Source organism: Myodes glareolus, chromosome 24 (genome assembly GCF_982192425.1).
Source record: "Myodes glareolus chromosome 24, mMyoGla1.1, whole genome shotgun sequence".
NCBI lineage: Eukaryota > Metazoa > Chordata > Mammalia > Rodentia > Cricetidae > Myodes > Myodes glareolus.
In genome coordinates, this window is record NC_142049.1 from 39,141,996 (window position 1) to 39,159,264 (window position 17,269).

Below are 17,269 nucleotides of genomic sequence, written 5' to 3' on the forward strand. Positions count from 1 at the left end.
GAGGAGCACATGTGTAGTAAGAGGAGGAGTGTCAGGTCACTTCCTGCTGCCAGACTCCTGGCCGCCCAGCTAGCTTATACCCTGAAATAACAACACACAAATTGTATTCATTTAAACACTGTCTGGCCCATTAGTTCTAGCCTCTTCTTGGCTAATTCTTACATCTTGAATCAACCCAATTGTAATAATATGTGTTCACCATGATGTTGTGCTTACCAGGAAAGATTAACATGTCTGACATGGTGGCTGGCTCCATGGTGGCTCTTAGCCTGTCTTCTTTCTCCCAGCATTCTGTTCAGTCTACCCAGCCTATCTAAGATGGTGTCCTATCAAAGGCCAAGGCAGTCTCTTTATTTAACCAATGAAAGCAGTACATAGAAAGAAGACCCTCCTACACATTTTCCCTTTTTTCTGCTTAAACAAAAAAACAAATGCTTTAATTTTAACATAGTAAAATTTCACATAGCAAAACAGTTATAAGGCAAGAATTACAGTTACAATATTTATATCTACTTTATCTTTTATCATAACTTAGGAAAACAACAATAATTATAAATTCTTCAATTCCATCAAAGACTCCAGAAGGATATAATATAACCTAAGTAAACAAGAAATAAGCAACTTACAAACTCTAGAAATGACATAGATATCTCACTGCCTGTACAGTTACACAAAGCTTTTCTGTACCATTGGGGCATCCATCTTCAGCCTACATAGTATCCAGCCCATAGTATCCAGCAGAATTTTCCATGGAGCAGGAACTTTTAAAGACTGTTTAAGCACTTTCTTTTGTATCCTGCAGAATGTCTCACAGACTTTCTTATGAATCAGGAACCCCGAAGGCATATATCACCTTTAGGTTAGTTTAGCAGTCCTCTCTCTGTGGGTTCTTTGTGACCAGTTTATTCAGCAGTCCAAGCAAAAGCAGTTTCTGGCCCAAATTGCTATCAAACTCCATAAGAAGCCTTTTCGATGCCCATCTTCCTCTTGAAGTAAATTGGTACTGCCAGGAGCAGATGTGTCTCATTGTCATGAAAGGACCTATGTTATTAAAACATTTAAAATGCCATATTCTGTAGTCTTGTGAAAGATATAAAGAATGCCTATCTAACTGAAATATATCTCTATATATCTACAAAATCTAAATAACATGACTACAATCTTGACTATTATCGATGATTTTCCATTAACAACCTATATTTCCTAATTATACATTACATTTTTAAATGAACTGCACAATCATAATACCTTAATCAAGATCAGAAATACATATATATATATATATATATATATATATATATATATATATATATACATATATATATAAAACAAAATTGACCTTAAATTTAAATCAACAAACCAAGATTCATACCAATGCAAATTAATTATATCTACATCATCTCCCCCTTTAAATGTAAAAGAACATTTATAAACATTATTTGGGAATATGGGCACTGTTATTTCTCTCCACACTGCTTCGTGCTGAATGGGGGCACTGTTATTTAGGTCTTTCATTGTATAACCTGTGTGCTAAATTCCTCTCCGTAGCAGTTGGACAAAATAATTTTTGAGGGTGTTCACAGCAACCTTTCAGAAGGGTGTGGTCTATCATACCACATTGGAATAGAAGCAACCCACAGGGTTTTATTCTCTGTGAAAACAAAAGAAGAACCTCTTTTCCAAAGTATCATATAATTATATCCAAATTCTGAAGTCAAGATAGCTTTATAATACACATTTTGGATTAGCTTAGCATACCATACAATGAAATGTCTCTCTGTATTTAGTTCATTCACAGTCAAAAAATTGGAAAAAAATACAATAATATACAGAATCCAAACTCTTTGAGAATTTTCCATTTTTACATGTCTTATTTTTTTCTTTTAATCTCTAACTATCTGTACTCTGTCTCTTTAAAGACTTTATTCTTTTTATTCATTAACTTTATGACTTTTTAATACTCTTTTACTTCTTTCTCCCAAGCCTATGTATATCTATCTAACACTATGACCCATTTAGAGGTCTTTAATGTCTGAATCTGTCCTATTGCATTGTCTGTAATACTTTAGTATTCAGGAACATTTTTGCTTTATGCTGTTAAATCGCTAAGCACTTAAGAATCTAAGCTGTGACATTACTAGATCACAAACAGGTATTGCGGGCTTGCCCCACCAAGTCCAACATGGCAGAGCTGCTCATGTCTCCAGGTCATGCGCATTGCACTTCTAGCATTGTGGAGCTGCTTGTGCTACTGAGCTGCGGCAAGCAATGTCCCCCTTTTAGGCACACAGAAAGTCTAGTTGCCATCAAACAAATAGTAGCACCTTACCCCAAATACAACATTCAAAATCTCTGTCTCCTTTTTGAGTCAGACAGTGATCACAATGGCAGCTCAGACCATAAACTGGTATTTTAAAACAGTCACTTTCTAGTAGACTTGATCCCACTGCCTACCCCAGGCAGGAAGAGCTGAGCCACGGGCATGGTCTTAGCTACTTTATTTCCAATCCTGAGTGGGCACATAAACATCCAAGCCCACGAATGGTCCATAGCCAGAGATTGCACTGGTGGGAGGGCCCAGGAGGCCTCATTTTGAAATGGTGCTGCTTTTTTTCTGCCGCTATTGCTGAATCAGGCAATCTCTCTACAGCACGCCCTAGCAAATAACAAAAAGCTGTGTTAAACTCTATATTTGTGTCTAGAATTCCTTTTTAAGCCCTCTTAAGTTTTATGAGGAATTAGTTACCACGTTGGAGTGCCACTCCGTAGTAAGAGGAGTGGCGGGTGACTTCCCGCTACCCGGCTCCTGGCCGCCCAGCTAGCTTATACCCTGAAATAACAACACACAAATTATATTCATTTAAATGCTGCCTGGCCCATTAATTCTAGCCTCTTCTTGGCTAATTCTTACATTGTGATTCAACTCATTTTTTATAATATGTGTTCATCACAAGGTTTTGGCTTCAGGAAAGATTTAGCCTGTCTGACCTGGTGGCTGGCTCTATGGCGGCTCTCTGCTTGCCTTCTTCCTCCCAGAATTCTATTCAGTCCACTCCACCTATCTAAGCTGCTGTCCTAGCAAAAGGCCAAGGCAATCTCTTTATTTAACCAATGAAAGCAACACATAGAAAGAAGACCCTCCTACACCAGATATGTATTTGCATACAAATACATTAGGAACCACTAAGGACAGAGCTCTCAAATCAAGGATTAGAAAGCACAGGTTTGGAGTTTACATGGTGATCTCCATCAGAACTGCCAATTCATCTTTGTCACTCTCCTCCCTGAGTGTGGTTAAAATAAGTAGGGTAATTGAATGTGGAACACACTACAAAATATTTTCTCACCTAGGCTGTGCCTCCAGTGATAAGTAGAAAAAAATATCTAATACTCCAGGTTGACTGAATGTGTTTCGTATTGCTTTTGCATGAATTAGAGCTGTAAACATGAAAGCCTCTATTCCTGTCTGAACATTTCTGATTGTGAGTCTGGGCTTTCAAGTACATCTCACTCTTGACTGTTTTTAACTGTTTATTTCAGTTCTTCTGTATATTTTTATGTAACTGAATTATAATTATAAAATAGTTTATGCATAATACATATAACATATATAGAGATATAATTAATAATATATTTTCTTTAGTTTAATATATTTTTTATTTAGAAAATCGTGCATCAAAAAATGACAGTATAGAAGAAAGAAATACTGATATCAAGTCCTCTTCCAAATAGTCCTGAGGTGAATATAGTAACTCAGAGTGTGCTAAAGGTAAAGAAATAAAAACAAATATCATTAAACTTTTTTATATGTATTCATGTTATCAACAATTATGTTTGTTTACAAAGTCTTATATCCAATTTCACAGGTAGTTTGAATTTGCTCATTTTGTTTTTCTTTCTCTCATTCAATTCCCATTCATATAATATATACTTTATATTAATATACAAATATTTTGGGAAAAAAATCACCATGTCCCCAATTATAAAGCTACTCTCCAAATTCCAAAATCACTATACTATCTGAAATTTGTATTCTTTCCCCTCTTTAATAAAAATGGAGCTCCTTTATGGCAGTTGGGTGTCATTCATTATGAATCCACTTCCTGGAACATTAGTAGCCCATTTGGGCAAAATCCTCAAAAAAAAAATCTAACATTCCTTCACAATAATCACATTATATCAAATAACCTAACTAATAAGGATCAGACACAGTTAGTCCTGCCATTATGCATATTGGGATTTCTGAGCTCTTAATATAAGAATTATGCATTTCATTCTATCAGTGGGATTTATGGGATTAAATAAAGGAGCTAAAAACCCTGGGAGATTTATTAATTTCACTTTCATAGAAGTTGGAGGCACTGAACATCTCCTGTCAAAAAAGCATTCCTCTTCTACCATAGTGGCTGGTATAAATCCGTCTATGGTGCAGCGACCTCCTGGGACAAGGCAAACACTCAGCTTTTGTAAGGCATTTCTCATACAAGCTAGTTTTTAGAGAAGGAGTGAGACAATTAGAAAATGTTCAGTGATTTCCAATGTTTTTAGCAATAGAACAAAGGGATGCTCAGGGAAGTCTAGTAGGACAACATGGCTTGAAAACAGTCAAACAGACCAAAATGCTAAAGGAATCCTGAGCTCAATGTGACCAGATTTCTCCTTTTATACACGCTGCTAGAGTATATGGATTTTGGCGCCATACCCTGGGGATTAGAAATATATGGCCAAAGCTTGTCTGACAGAAAAAGACTATCTGATGTTGGAAACTGAGTTTACAGAACAAAGTCAGGTCACAGCCATGAGCAATCTGTTCCAAATAGTTCTAAGAATAAACTTCTGTCTTCAGGAAAGCAGACTGAGGACTTAATCTTAAATAATGCAGAAACATTTTGAGGTGTTTCAGAATATTTTTCTCTACACTGATGCACCCATCAAACTGATTAGTTGGAGATATAGGAGCTATAATTTTGATTTTTAAACAGCTATCCTATGAGCATGCTAATGTAATATATCAGGCTGCTTTGACATCTTTTAGAAATAAAGGCGAAATCTCTGATTATATTTGAAATTGTTCAGGAATTTTAACATTATACACCCAAGGTCTAGTAATGGCTGCTGCTATGCAGGGGAGAAAAGGTAAAGATGTACTCTCATAACAAAGAAATCTGGAAAAATGGGGACTGATACAAGAATTATAAATAGTTAATGAGATCATGCACCTAGGTGGAGCTTTAGAGCCTGCATTACCTTCTCCTTCAGGTATGGTAAAAATGATAACTATAAAATGTTTTAGATTTGATAAATATTTTTAGCATCCCTTTAGCTCCAAAAGATTTTCAAAGATCATTTAGTGTTTCATGAACTAATTTAAATATTATTATTTAAATTATTGATATGTGTTGATATGAGATATTATTGATATGTGTTGCCTCTGGTTATGGCATATAGTGCTATATTATGCCTGATATATGTGCCTCATGCTATACAAAATATTAGAAATCAATTTCCACAAGTTTTAATTATCTATTATAAAAGACAGCTTGCTAGTCCATAAAATAATAAAACATTTGCTTGCAACATTTGGACAGCCTCAGCAGAGCTTGCCATGTAAGGGTAGTTAATTCCCCACAGAAAATACAAATTCATTTGCTTTTCCTGTTTGGGGGACATATCTTGAATCCGAAAGAAATTAAGCATGAGATATTGAAAATTAGAAAAGAAAGCTTGCAAACTTTGAAAGGATTTCAGAAACGATAGGTAGATAAACAGTGACTGTGCCTTTTAAAAAATGTCTTTTGGAAATCTTGATCTCTGCAGTGAGATTCTTAAGGATAGTAGCAACCTTATTTTCTCTAGGTCACTTATAGCTGCTACAAGACAAGGGCTGGCTCAGGTGGAGCATTTCCCTGGCTTCATGGTTGCACAATTACAAATATTAAATAAAGGGGAATTATACCCCAGTCACCATATAATGCATTGCATCATGCTATTTTTATTCTATATTTCTTAAATGTGGATGCCCATAGGCAATCTACTATACATAGATTTTGGCATGATGGTGCACATGTGACTTTTGGCTAAAGCAAAATGGGAAGACACTCGTACTGGATTATGGAAAGGACAAAATCCTGTTTTAATATAGGGTCAAGTGCATGTTTCTTTCTTTCTTTGTTTGCATGAAGAGAATAAATCTCAATGGCTTTCTGAAAGTTTGGGGGTGTGTTGACCTGAGAAATACCACACTGGATAATACTGTGGCTGCAAGTGCTCAACAACAGGGATTGGAGTGAGACTGCTGAAACTCTGCTGTCATCATACTGCAATCTGACAAATAAAAGAGGATAGACTGATGGTTGTTGATTCCAATTTCTTGGTAGAACTGCTGCACAGACCACATAGACATCTGTGAATTTTATTAATTTGATTTGAGCAAAGGACTATTGACTGAATGTTTGGCTATGTTTATCAAATATATCTTGGGACACAAAAGTTAACTTTGACAGTGCAATGTTTCATCTGCTCTGAGCTAGAGGAGAAAAGATATTTAGAAATTTCCCTTCTGTGAGATAGAAACTTGTTAAGGCAATCAAACACTATTTTAGATGCAATGAGTGGATAAAGCCACACTTCAGTATATGAGTAGGAATGAAATATTTGCTGCTAATATTTGATATTCAGGGACTTGACCAACTGAAACATATCTTTTAAAGGTGATAGCAGCAATGCATTTGGATTTTATGAGATGAAAAAGACAAATATCTTGCCAATCACAAAAACATTTTCTTTGATTAGAATGAAATTATAAGAATTGTAACTTAACCAATTGTCTTTTATTGTTATTATTCATACATTTGGCATTGACCTGTTAATGTTTGAAACCACTTGTTTTTACTATGAAAATGTTATCATTTCTAAAATGATTAGAGCTTATATGAGAGGAATTTGGTATAATTCCAAAGAGTCTGAGATTTGACATGTGCAATGAAAAAAATATGGATTTAATGCAGCTAAACCTGCTAAAGACGATGGGTAGTGGTGGCACACACCTTTAACCTAGTACTAAGGAGGCAGAGGCATAAGGGGAAATTTCTATCAGCCAATGATTTGTAAGATGTTGGACCAGGTTAGGGCATGACCTTTTGGGTACCTAGCCTGCCAAGTGTTCCCTCTCTCTGTGGTTTCAGTGCTACTAAGCAATTTGGACTTCTTTCTCTGTCATGAGTTGGTCCCTTAAAATAGAGAAAATATAATTGATATCTTGGAGATAACATGGGATTCCTCGGCCTGTGTCCATTAACAGAGAAAGGAAGATTTCTGTGAGTTTGATGCCATCAAGATCTACAAGAGCTAGTTTTAGGAAAGGCTCCAAAGGTACAGGGCAACCCTGTCTTGAAAAACAGAACAAAATAAAAACAAACAAACAAACAAAAACCAACAACAACAAGAACAAATATCTTGCAAAAGAAATCCAGGATCAATTTGATAATAGGCCATTCCAACATAGTTACCCTTTACTTCTTTACTAAGAGGTCTTGTAGTTATAGGAACACTTGTGTTGCTAGGCATTAATGGCTTGTCTATATTTATTAAAATATTTGTGATGTTTCAATGGAATGTTGGCTCAGAGATATGTGACATCAAACTACCCACTCTCTCTTAACCCTTTTTAGAGTCTCTATTCTGTTTCATTAAAGACTTGTTTTATTTTTTAAAATCATTTGAAATCATTTATTTCTTTTTTACCTGCAATTATTTTACTTTTCTACGCTTATGTGTATTTTTTAAACACATTGTGACACTTTGACCCATTTAGAGGTTTACTTCTGTCTGAATTTGTTTATTGCATATTTGTAATTGCTTCCGGACAAAAGCCTGTTCTTAAATCCTAAGAGGCATGGGTAGGACTCACTCTGCTATCTTTTCTGATGGTTCAACCCAGTCCAACATGGCAAAGGCCTCTTCACTGTCTCTGAGACTCAGTCTCAGATGCAGTTCTTGTATTGGGTTTCACAATGTCTGTGTTGCCATTCAGTAAGTTGTAGCACTCTGCTCACAAGCCCCATTTAAGTGCTCCATACCCTGACTACCGGAAAGTATCAGAGTTGTTCATGTAACTAGCATGAACCAGGAAGGCTTCTTAAAGGAGTCTTAAGTTTTGTTGCTACCACTGAGTAAGGAAGCCTTCTCTTAAAAGAATTGTGCTGCTTCTTGTTTCTAGGAAACAGATCCCACCTGAGAAAATGCTTCTACCAAAAAGCCATGCTTAACTCTGTCCTTTTGAATTTAGAATTCCATTTTAAGCTTTCTCAGTTTAAATAATGTAGTTGACCACATTGCTAGTTCATTTCACGACTGTCTGACTGAAGATAATTACTCAGAAACAATATTATTTGCAATACTCTTTTGCCAATAGCTTACGCATATTGCTAGTTAGGTCTTTTATCCTAAGCTAACCCACCTCCACTAATCTGTGCATTGCCATGAGGCAGAAGCCTACCAGCAAAGTTTCAGCAGTTTCCTGTCAAGGTGTTTATCTCTGGCTGCAGCTACATGGCTTCTCTTGGACGTTGCCTACTCTCACTATATTCTCTTGCAGTCTGGCATTACTTTGTTAAGTCTTTGTTGAGAGAATCTTCTTAATTAGCCAACGGCAATAAAACTTATTCACAACATACAACACTTCAAACTTAAAGGGGAACATATTAAAAAGTAAAAAAAAAATTAGAAAATGTTAACTCCAACAAAAAAACTAAAAAATCAATTGAAAATCAAAAATAGAGTAAGCACAATCACATCAGAAATTGTAATATAAACACAGAGGTTAAACTCTCTCAAATTCCCACACACAGCAGAAAAGTCATGGACAAACACTGTCTGCTAAGACAGAAAACCTCTGCTTCTACTGTACAATAATATTGATAGTTCCATTAATTTCAAATGGACAAGCTAAAATGTTTTACATATAATCACCACATTCTTTATACAGTGTGACAGTTAAGTATACATTTGTATATGTGCAAAATATGAAATAGCTTTAATAAATATTGTATTTATTTTGATATTTTCTAATGAAGATATTATATTGAAAGTAGATGAGAGACTTGTGAAGTAATATAAATAGAGCACTTACATAAGAATACATATATGCATGAGGAAACACATATATATGCAATGCCTAAACTCAAATAAATATTTGAAATTAAATGAAATGACACATAAAAACTTACTGCCATATTATGAAAACTGAATCCTTTGTACTATGAAAAAATAGAAGACTTTTCTAATAAAGTTACCAATACATTGCTATCTGATTTGTTTCTTGGACAAGGGCTTTCCAATAATTACACACACAAGCTAAAATATCATTTCCAAAAATATGTTTCCACCTTCCAATATGAGGAAAAGCATCCATTTTTGAAATTACTGCACATTTATGTCCTCAGAGAACAGAATTCCCTCTATTTCTGTTAGAAGCTTCACAGGAATTGACTACATGAGATTTGGCTGAAGTTTAATCTGTATGATATATCTTAAATTAGCAGGAACAAATTTCCTCACATTCATGTGCTATATGTAACAGTAGAAAAAGATATCATGACCAATCTTCAAATATATTTTTATCAAAGAGGTCCCAAAATCATGGGAGAAATGAAAAAAATCATGAATTTTATGATTAAGTGCATGGTTTAGAAAACATAATCCTCACTTTGTTAATGACATCGAAACTGAGACTAAAATGATGACAAATTTATACAGAAAAATTTCTTTCTTTCTGTCAGAGTCATATAGAAATAAACTGATTCCTATATATATTCATAAATGTGTGTGTGTGTGTGTGTGTGTGTGTGTGTGTGTGTGTGAGTGTGTGTGCGTCATTTGACCCTCAACAGAAATGTTGATTCTGGCAGTAGATGGAAAATAACTCAGTGTTGTGAAGGAAGGCCTTCCATGGTAAAACACCAGGGCACATAAAATAAAAATAATTTTTTTTTAAAAAAAATGTAAAATAGGCCTGTGTGGGTACAAATGAGGACGAAGATTTATGAATTTCATTAGCACCTGTTCTGAGAAGGTCAGAAAATTCGAAACTAATAACAACCTAAGTATATATACACAAGTACTTCTGAATAAAGGGTAGTTCTGATGTTTTAGCACTATTTATTTATTTATTTATTTAATTTTAGTTATTAAAAATTTCCACTTCCTCCCCTCCTCCCATTTCCCTCCTACTCCTCCCTCCCACTTCCCTTCCTCTCCAGTCCTAAGAGCAGTCATGGTGTTCTGCCCTGCGGGAAGTCCCAGGCCTTCCCCCTCCAACCAGGTCTATAATGGTGAGCATCCAAACAAACCAGGTTTCCATAAAGTCAGTACATGCAGTAGAATCAGAACCCAGTGCTGTTATCATTGGCTTCTCAGTCAGCCCCCATTGTCAGAAACATTCAGAGAGTCTGGTTTGATCACATACTCTCTCAGTCCCAGTCCAGCTGGCCTTGGTGAGCTCCCATTAGATAAGACCCACCATCTTAGTGGGTGAACACACCTCTCGTGGTCCTGACTTCCTTGCTCATCTTCTCCCTCCTTCTGCTCTTCATCTGGACCTTGGAAACTCATTAAAGTGCTCCAATGTGGGTCTCTGTCTCTATCTCCATCCATCGCTGGTTCTGTGGTGATATTCAAGACATTAATCAGTGTGGTTATGGGAGAAGGCCAGCTCAGGCAACCTCTCCTCTGCTGCCCAAGGACATAGCTGGGGACATCCCCTTGGACACCTGTAACATGAAGGCCCGCTAGTTAGGGTATCTGTCCCACCCATTACCCCACAACCGGCAAGCCCCAAAGAAAATCACACACAGGACTCAATAAGATTATAAACTGATTGGCCCATTAGCTCTGGCTTCTTGTTAACTAATTCTTACATCTTACGGTAACCCATAATTCTTGTCTGTGTTAGCCATATGGCTTGGTACCTTTTTCAGCTGTCAGCTCACATGTTGCTTCTTTGGTGATCTGGGCAGTAATGCAGAGGGAGCTTCCTGCTTCCTAGAATACTCCTGTTCTCTTTGCTTTACTTCTACTTCCTGTCTGGTTTTCTTGCCTATACTTCCTGCCTGACCAATCAGCATTTATTTAAACTATGACTGACAGATTACAGACAAGTCTCCCACACAATTTCCCCCTCTTCTTTTTTTAAAAAAGTAAATATCCAAAGTCCATTTTATTGGGAATGTGGGCGAGGTATTCCAGGCTACTTCCGGCTGATTGGGAGCACTGATAATCTTTTTTTTTTAAAGTAATTTTATTAAATTATAAAGAGTTTCCATTTACGCCCCTCCTCCCAACGCCCTCCCACTCCTCCCTCCCTCTTCTCCTCCCTCTTTGTCCCCAAGGGCAGTCAGGGTCTCCTGCCCTGTGGGAAGTCCAAGTTCCTCCCCCCTCCCTCCAGGTCCAGGAAGGTGAGCATCCAAACAGACTGGATCCCAAAAATCCAGTATATGCAGAGGAAACCAGTCCCAGTGTCATTGTCAATGGCTTCTCAGTAAGACTGCAGGCCAGCCACATTCAGAAAATCCGGCCACATTCAGAGAATCTGGTTGGATCACATGCTCGTTCAGTCACGGTCCATCTGGCCTTGGTAAACTCTCATTAGATCCGACCCCTTGTATCAGTGGGTGATAGTATCCCTCGCAGTCCTTCGTCATTTTCTTCCTTCCATTTGGATCTTGGGGGGCTCAGTTCCGTGCTCCAATGCGGGCCTCCATCTGTATCGTCATCCAACGCCAGATGAGGGATCTATGGTGATAAGCAAAATATTCATCAGTATGGTCACGGGCCAAGGCCGGTTCAGGCACCCCCTCCTCTGTCCAGAGAACAATCTGGGGATCTCTCCTTGGACCTGGGATCCCATATATAATCAAGTTTCCTGTAAACTCTAATATGACTCCCTTAGTTGAAATATATTCTTCCCTGATCCCACATTCATCCTTCCTCCCTTCCCCCCATCCCGGTCAACAGAGCTTTCTCCATTCCTCCCCTACTCCCTTCTCTCTAACCCTCTCCCCTTCCAACAACCCTCCCACCCCCCCCCATGCACCCAAGGTTACCTGGGACTCTTGACTATTTCCTACCTCCTGGCGGATAGCTAAAAAATCTTCATCAGGTTCGTCTTCTTATTTAGCTTCTCTAGGATCACGAATAATAGGCTCAAAGACCTTTAACTATGGTTAGAATCCACTTATGAGTGAATACATACCATATTCCTCTTTTTGGGTCTGGCTTACCTCACTCAGTAAAGCGTTTTCTATGTCCATCCATTTGCATGCAAAATTCAAGATGTCATTATTTTTTACCGCTGAGTAAAACTCTAATGTGTATATGTTCCACACCTTCTTTAACCATTCTTCTATTGAGGGGCACCTAGGCTGTTTCCAGGTTCTGGCTATTACAAATAGTGCTGCTATGAACATAGTTGAACAAATGCTTTTGTAGTATGTTTGGGCATCTCTAGGGTATATTCCCAAGAGAGGAATTGCTGGGTCCTGAGGGAGGTTGACTCCCAGTTTCCTGAGAAACCGCCACACTGATTTCCAAAGTGGCTGCACAAGTTTGCATTCCCACCAACAATGGATGAGTGTTCCCCTCATTCCGTATCCTCTCCAGCATAGGCTATCATTGGTGTTTTTAACTTTAGCTATTCTGACAGGTGTAAGATGGTATCTCAAAGTGGTTTTGATTTGCATTTCCCTGATCGCTAAGGAGGTTGAGCATGACCTTAAGTGTCTTCTGGCCATTCGAAGTTCATCTGTTGTGAATTCTCTGTTCAGATCAGTTATGGGAACCTAAAAAAAAATTTAGAGTTATAATCAAGTCCTGACTGGAGTATCCTGTGCGTCTTTATCATCTCAGGCAGTAGTTTTGAATCAGTTCTGGATGTAGAACTCAGACATCTGAGCCATCTTTTCCTACTGGAGGTTTCTCGGGTAGTCTCCCTTGGTCAAACTGGATTTTTCTTAACTCAGAATGATTCCACAACCTCTCATTTTTTTGTGGAAACAAAAGTAAAATCTCTTCTCCAAAGAAACATACCTTTTGACTTCAGTTTTGAAGTCAAGGTATTTTCAGAATACCTCTTGGGTTAGCAGTATTCTTAAACAAAAGTCTTTTAGCAGCTGTTGCTCCTTCCTCAGCATTCAAACGATTCAAAGAGAGCATAATAACATACAGTATCAAGATTTTTCTGTGTATTTTCCATCTTTATGAGGCTTTATTTTAACCTCTATTTCTTTTTTTTAACTTTTACTTTTTGAGACAGGTTCTCTGTATATCTTTGTCTTGGAATAACTCTGTAGAACAGGCTGTCCTTGAACTCACAGAGATCCCATCTGTCTCTGCCTCCCCAGTGCTGGGATTAAAGAAAGGCATGTGCTACAACACCTTGAACTCACAGAGATCTGTCTGTCTCTGCCTCCCAGGTATTGGGTTTAAAGGTGTGTACCACCACACTCAACTACTCTCTTTCTTTTTAACTTTAAGAACTTTAACTTTTAGCCTGCATATATTTTTAACACACTGTAAAACATTTAGGGGTTTACTTTGTCTTTACTGTATATTTCTCTTTTTTTGACCACATGAGTCTTTAATTTGCTAAGCAATATGGAGAGCTTCTGCTTTGAGGGCTAGATCCTGCCCATTCCTTAGCTTTCCAGCCTCATGGCAGAGGTACTGCTGGAGCCATTTTTATTGCCACAACTCTGTGGCGTTTGAAGGTCCCTGCTCGCAAGCAAACTGCAGCATTCTGCTCACAGACCACACTCAGTTGGTCTGCCTGCCTGAAAGAGCCAGAGTTTCCCCTGGCAGGATGGCCCAGAAAGCTGGCATTTTAAAATAGTGCAGCTTTTTCCTGCTATGGCTGAAAACCAAAAAGCATGCATTCAGCTTTTCATCAACACTGTTTAAATGTTTCGTGGGAGGACTTCTTAAAAGAGCTGAAGGGTTTTGCAGCTAAAGCTGAGTCAGGAAGCCTCTCTTAGATGAGAGTGCTTGCTTGCCTCTAGCAAGCAGAGTAGACCCGAGAAATTGCTGCTACCAAGAAAACATGCTTTATTCTATTCTTTCCCAAGCTTTCTCAGGCTTTCTGTGGATGTAGTTATCCACATGCACCCCATCTGTAACATGAAGGCTGGCTTGTTGGGGTATCTGTCCTGCATTGTACCCCACAGCCAGCAAGCCCCAAAGAAAATCACACACAGGACTCCATAAGATTATACACTGATTGGCCCATTAGCTCTGGCTTCTTGTTAACTAATTCTTATATCTTACAGTAGCCCATAATTCTTGTCTGTTTTAGCCATACGGCTTAGTAACTTTTCCAGCTGTCAACTCACATGTTGCTTCTTCAGTGATCTGGGCAGGAATGCAGAGGGAACTTCCTACTTCCTAGAATACTCCTGTTCTCTTTGCATCACTTCTACTTCCTGTCTGATTTTCCTGCCTATACTTTCTGCCTGACCAATCAGCATTTATTTAAAATATGATTGACAGATTACAGACAAGTCTCCCGCACCAGAAACCTGGGAGCCCCTTTAGAGCCAAGTATCTTGCCAACCCTAAACAGGCTCCCTTAATTAAGATATCTTCTTCCCTGCTTCCATATCCACCATTCCTCCATCTCAATCATCCCACTCCCCGAGGCTCTCCCCAATACTCTCCTTCCTTGTCTTTCCTTTTCTCCGCTTTCTTCCTCCCCACTCCCACCCTTGTGCTCCCAACTTTTCCCCAGAGATCTTGTCTACTTCCAATTTCCAGAAGGATAGATATATGTTTTTCTTTGGGTTCACCTTCTTAATTAGCTTCTCTAGGATCACAAACTATAGGCTTAATGTCCTTTGTTTGTGGCTAGACTCCACTAATGAGTGAGTATATATTATATTTATCTTTTTGGGTCTGGGTTATCTCACTCAGTAAAGTGTTTTCTATTTCCTTCCATTTGCATGCAAAATTCAATATGCCATTGATATTTACCACTGAGTAGAACTCTACTGTGAATATGTGCCACACCTTCTTTATCCATTCTTCCATTGAGGGACACCTAGGTTGTTTCCAGGTTCTGGCTATTACAAACAGTGCTGCTATGACCAAATGCTTTTGTAGTATGATTGGGCAAGTCAACCTACCACAGGATTTTAGCACTATTTATATCTCAGACATATAGTAATATATACAAATGAAAAATGTTATTATCTGACTTATCTGGATGTACAAAATTCACATTAATTTTTTCCTGAGTCTGACAATTTCTTCACTTAGATATCATCAAGGAAAATTTTTTTTTAACTCCCCAAATAATGCATGAGTTGAGGCATTTGGATACAGGTGCTCTCCTCTTTCCTAACTACCTTTTCACATCAGGCTTAGACCACTCAGCTTAACTGTAGTCTGTTTTATAAAGTTTTGCTTCTCTAAATCTCAGAAGCAATTTTTATCTTAGGGAGTAATCTTGAGAATGCCTACAGCTACGTCATAAACATGTCTATCTGGATTAGTCATGAAAGTTGTACTATTTTCTTTTTTTTAAGACACTAATCCCACTCTGGAGATGACTTTTGGCCTCTATTTCTTGAAAATCTACATAGGTCCTAATTGTACAGAAATTTATTTCTCCATCTTTTGGTTGTTTTATACAATGGAATAAGGAATATGGTTATTCTAGGCTGTTCATGTCTGTGGAGATTTGGAGACTGTGTTATAAAAATCAGGGATCATGCCACCCATGCCAGGGGAGGTGTTGAGTACTGCCTTGGAATCTAAGAGAAGTTCCATGGAATGCTATGGGACATTTCAGAGTGACAAATCCTATGACTTTTAATTCTGAGAGCAAGTATCACATACCTTGTGGTTTGTGGAAGTGGCTGCCCTGAGGCCACAGTCTCAGCTTGAAGCAGCTGTTCTGCTCACTGAAGGAAATCTTAGACTAGATTGGGACAGTGAGATAATGTCTCTGGAGGCCCTTGTTTAAAATAGGCTAGGATGTTTTGCAAGCCCCCAGACCACCCTTGTTACATTAAGCTGCTTTGTGTGCATAATCTAAATAAGTCCTTGGTTAACTCATGATCTATAGTTCTGTAGAGAACCACATGATGCCACGCCTTACAGGTGGTGCTGATTCCCACCTTCCACCTTTCCAATGGTGAATGCTCTCAGATGTGTAACAACTCCATATATGGCTAATGCTAAGATCTGGCTTGCTTAAAAAAAACTTAATGTTTTTTTAAATGTTTGCTTAAAAAAACTTGATGTTTTGGAAAAGAGGTTCTGTTTTCGTCTCCACAGAAAATGAGAGCCTAAGGATTTATTTGAGATTCATGTGGTTTGAATCACCGAGACCTCCTGAAATGTTGTAGTAAATATCCCTAAAAATGCAATGTTCCTACTCAGCAGGAAGTAGTGAGACAGACTGACAATGCCCAAATTCCCTAAAAGATTGTTTAAGTGGGGTCCTTTCAATGGTTGCAGGACAGCAAGCCTGCTTCCCTGAGTTCTGCTTCACTCCGTGCACCAGTTTCAACCAAAAACGAATGCAGCAGGAGCTAGAAGGCGGCTGGAGCAGAGCTTTGCTTGGTGGCTGTGGTGAAAGGCACATTGTCCCAGCCCAGTCGGTGCCTAGCCTGGCAGATGCCACAGCAGTGCCGAGAATGGGAGTGGTGCCACAAGCTGTCAAACCGAAAGACCTGCAGTGTACCTGGAGCTGTGAGGGGCTCTGAGGCTGGAATGGCTCTGGCTCCACTTGACTAAGTTGAACTGTGCAGACCTGAGGCAGGACTGATCGTAATTTTCATAACAAAAGCGCAATTAAGGTTTAAACTGGTAGTAAACAGGCAGGACCATATTACCTCTACATGATGCAACTTAAGTTTTTAAGAACTGCTTAAAACCCTTATATAGGTACAACGAGCCCCTGAATATTAAGGTGACTAAGTCCTTGGCTAAATCTGTGAGAATTTATAGCCTCTTTTACTGTGGCACAGGTGAAAGCCTTGAATAGATACTGCATGACTACTGGTGATTGGAATGACTTGCCCAGGACAGTATTTAAACTGGAGAGCCCTCTTGATAGAGTTTGCTAACGAGGAAGCCACCCTGTTCGCTGCCTCTCCCGTCAGCCCCATGAGCTGCAGCAGCTCTGAGGCGGCGCCGGCCTGTGTGCCACACTTCCCACCAGCACAGCCACAGAGAGCAAGGCTAGCCCCGTGGGGACGGCAGGGGGGCCCGGGGC

At 38.6% G+C, this 17,269-nt stretch overlaps 1 long non-coding RNA gene across 1 annotated transcript in view; it reads right to left on the reverse strand.

Moving 5' to 3' along the window:
• Window positions 1–214: 214 nt before the first annotated feature.
• Window positions 215–17,269, reverse strand: part of LOC125395968 (uncharacterized) — a 43,208-nt gene continuing 26,153 nt past the window's right edge. Inside the window, exon 7 of the long non-coding RNA XR_015736337.1 lies at window positions 215–1,041. This is a non-coding gene — a long non-coding RNA (uncharacterized LOC125395968). The remainder of the gene's footprint in view (window positions 1,042–17,269) is intronic.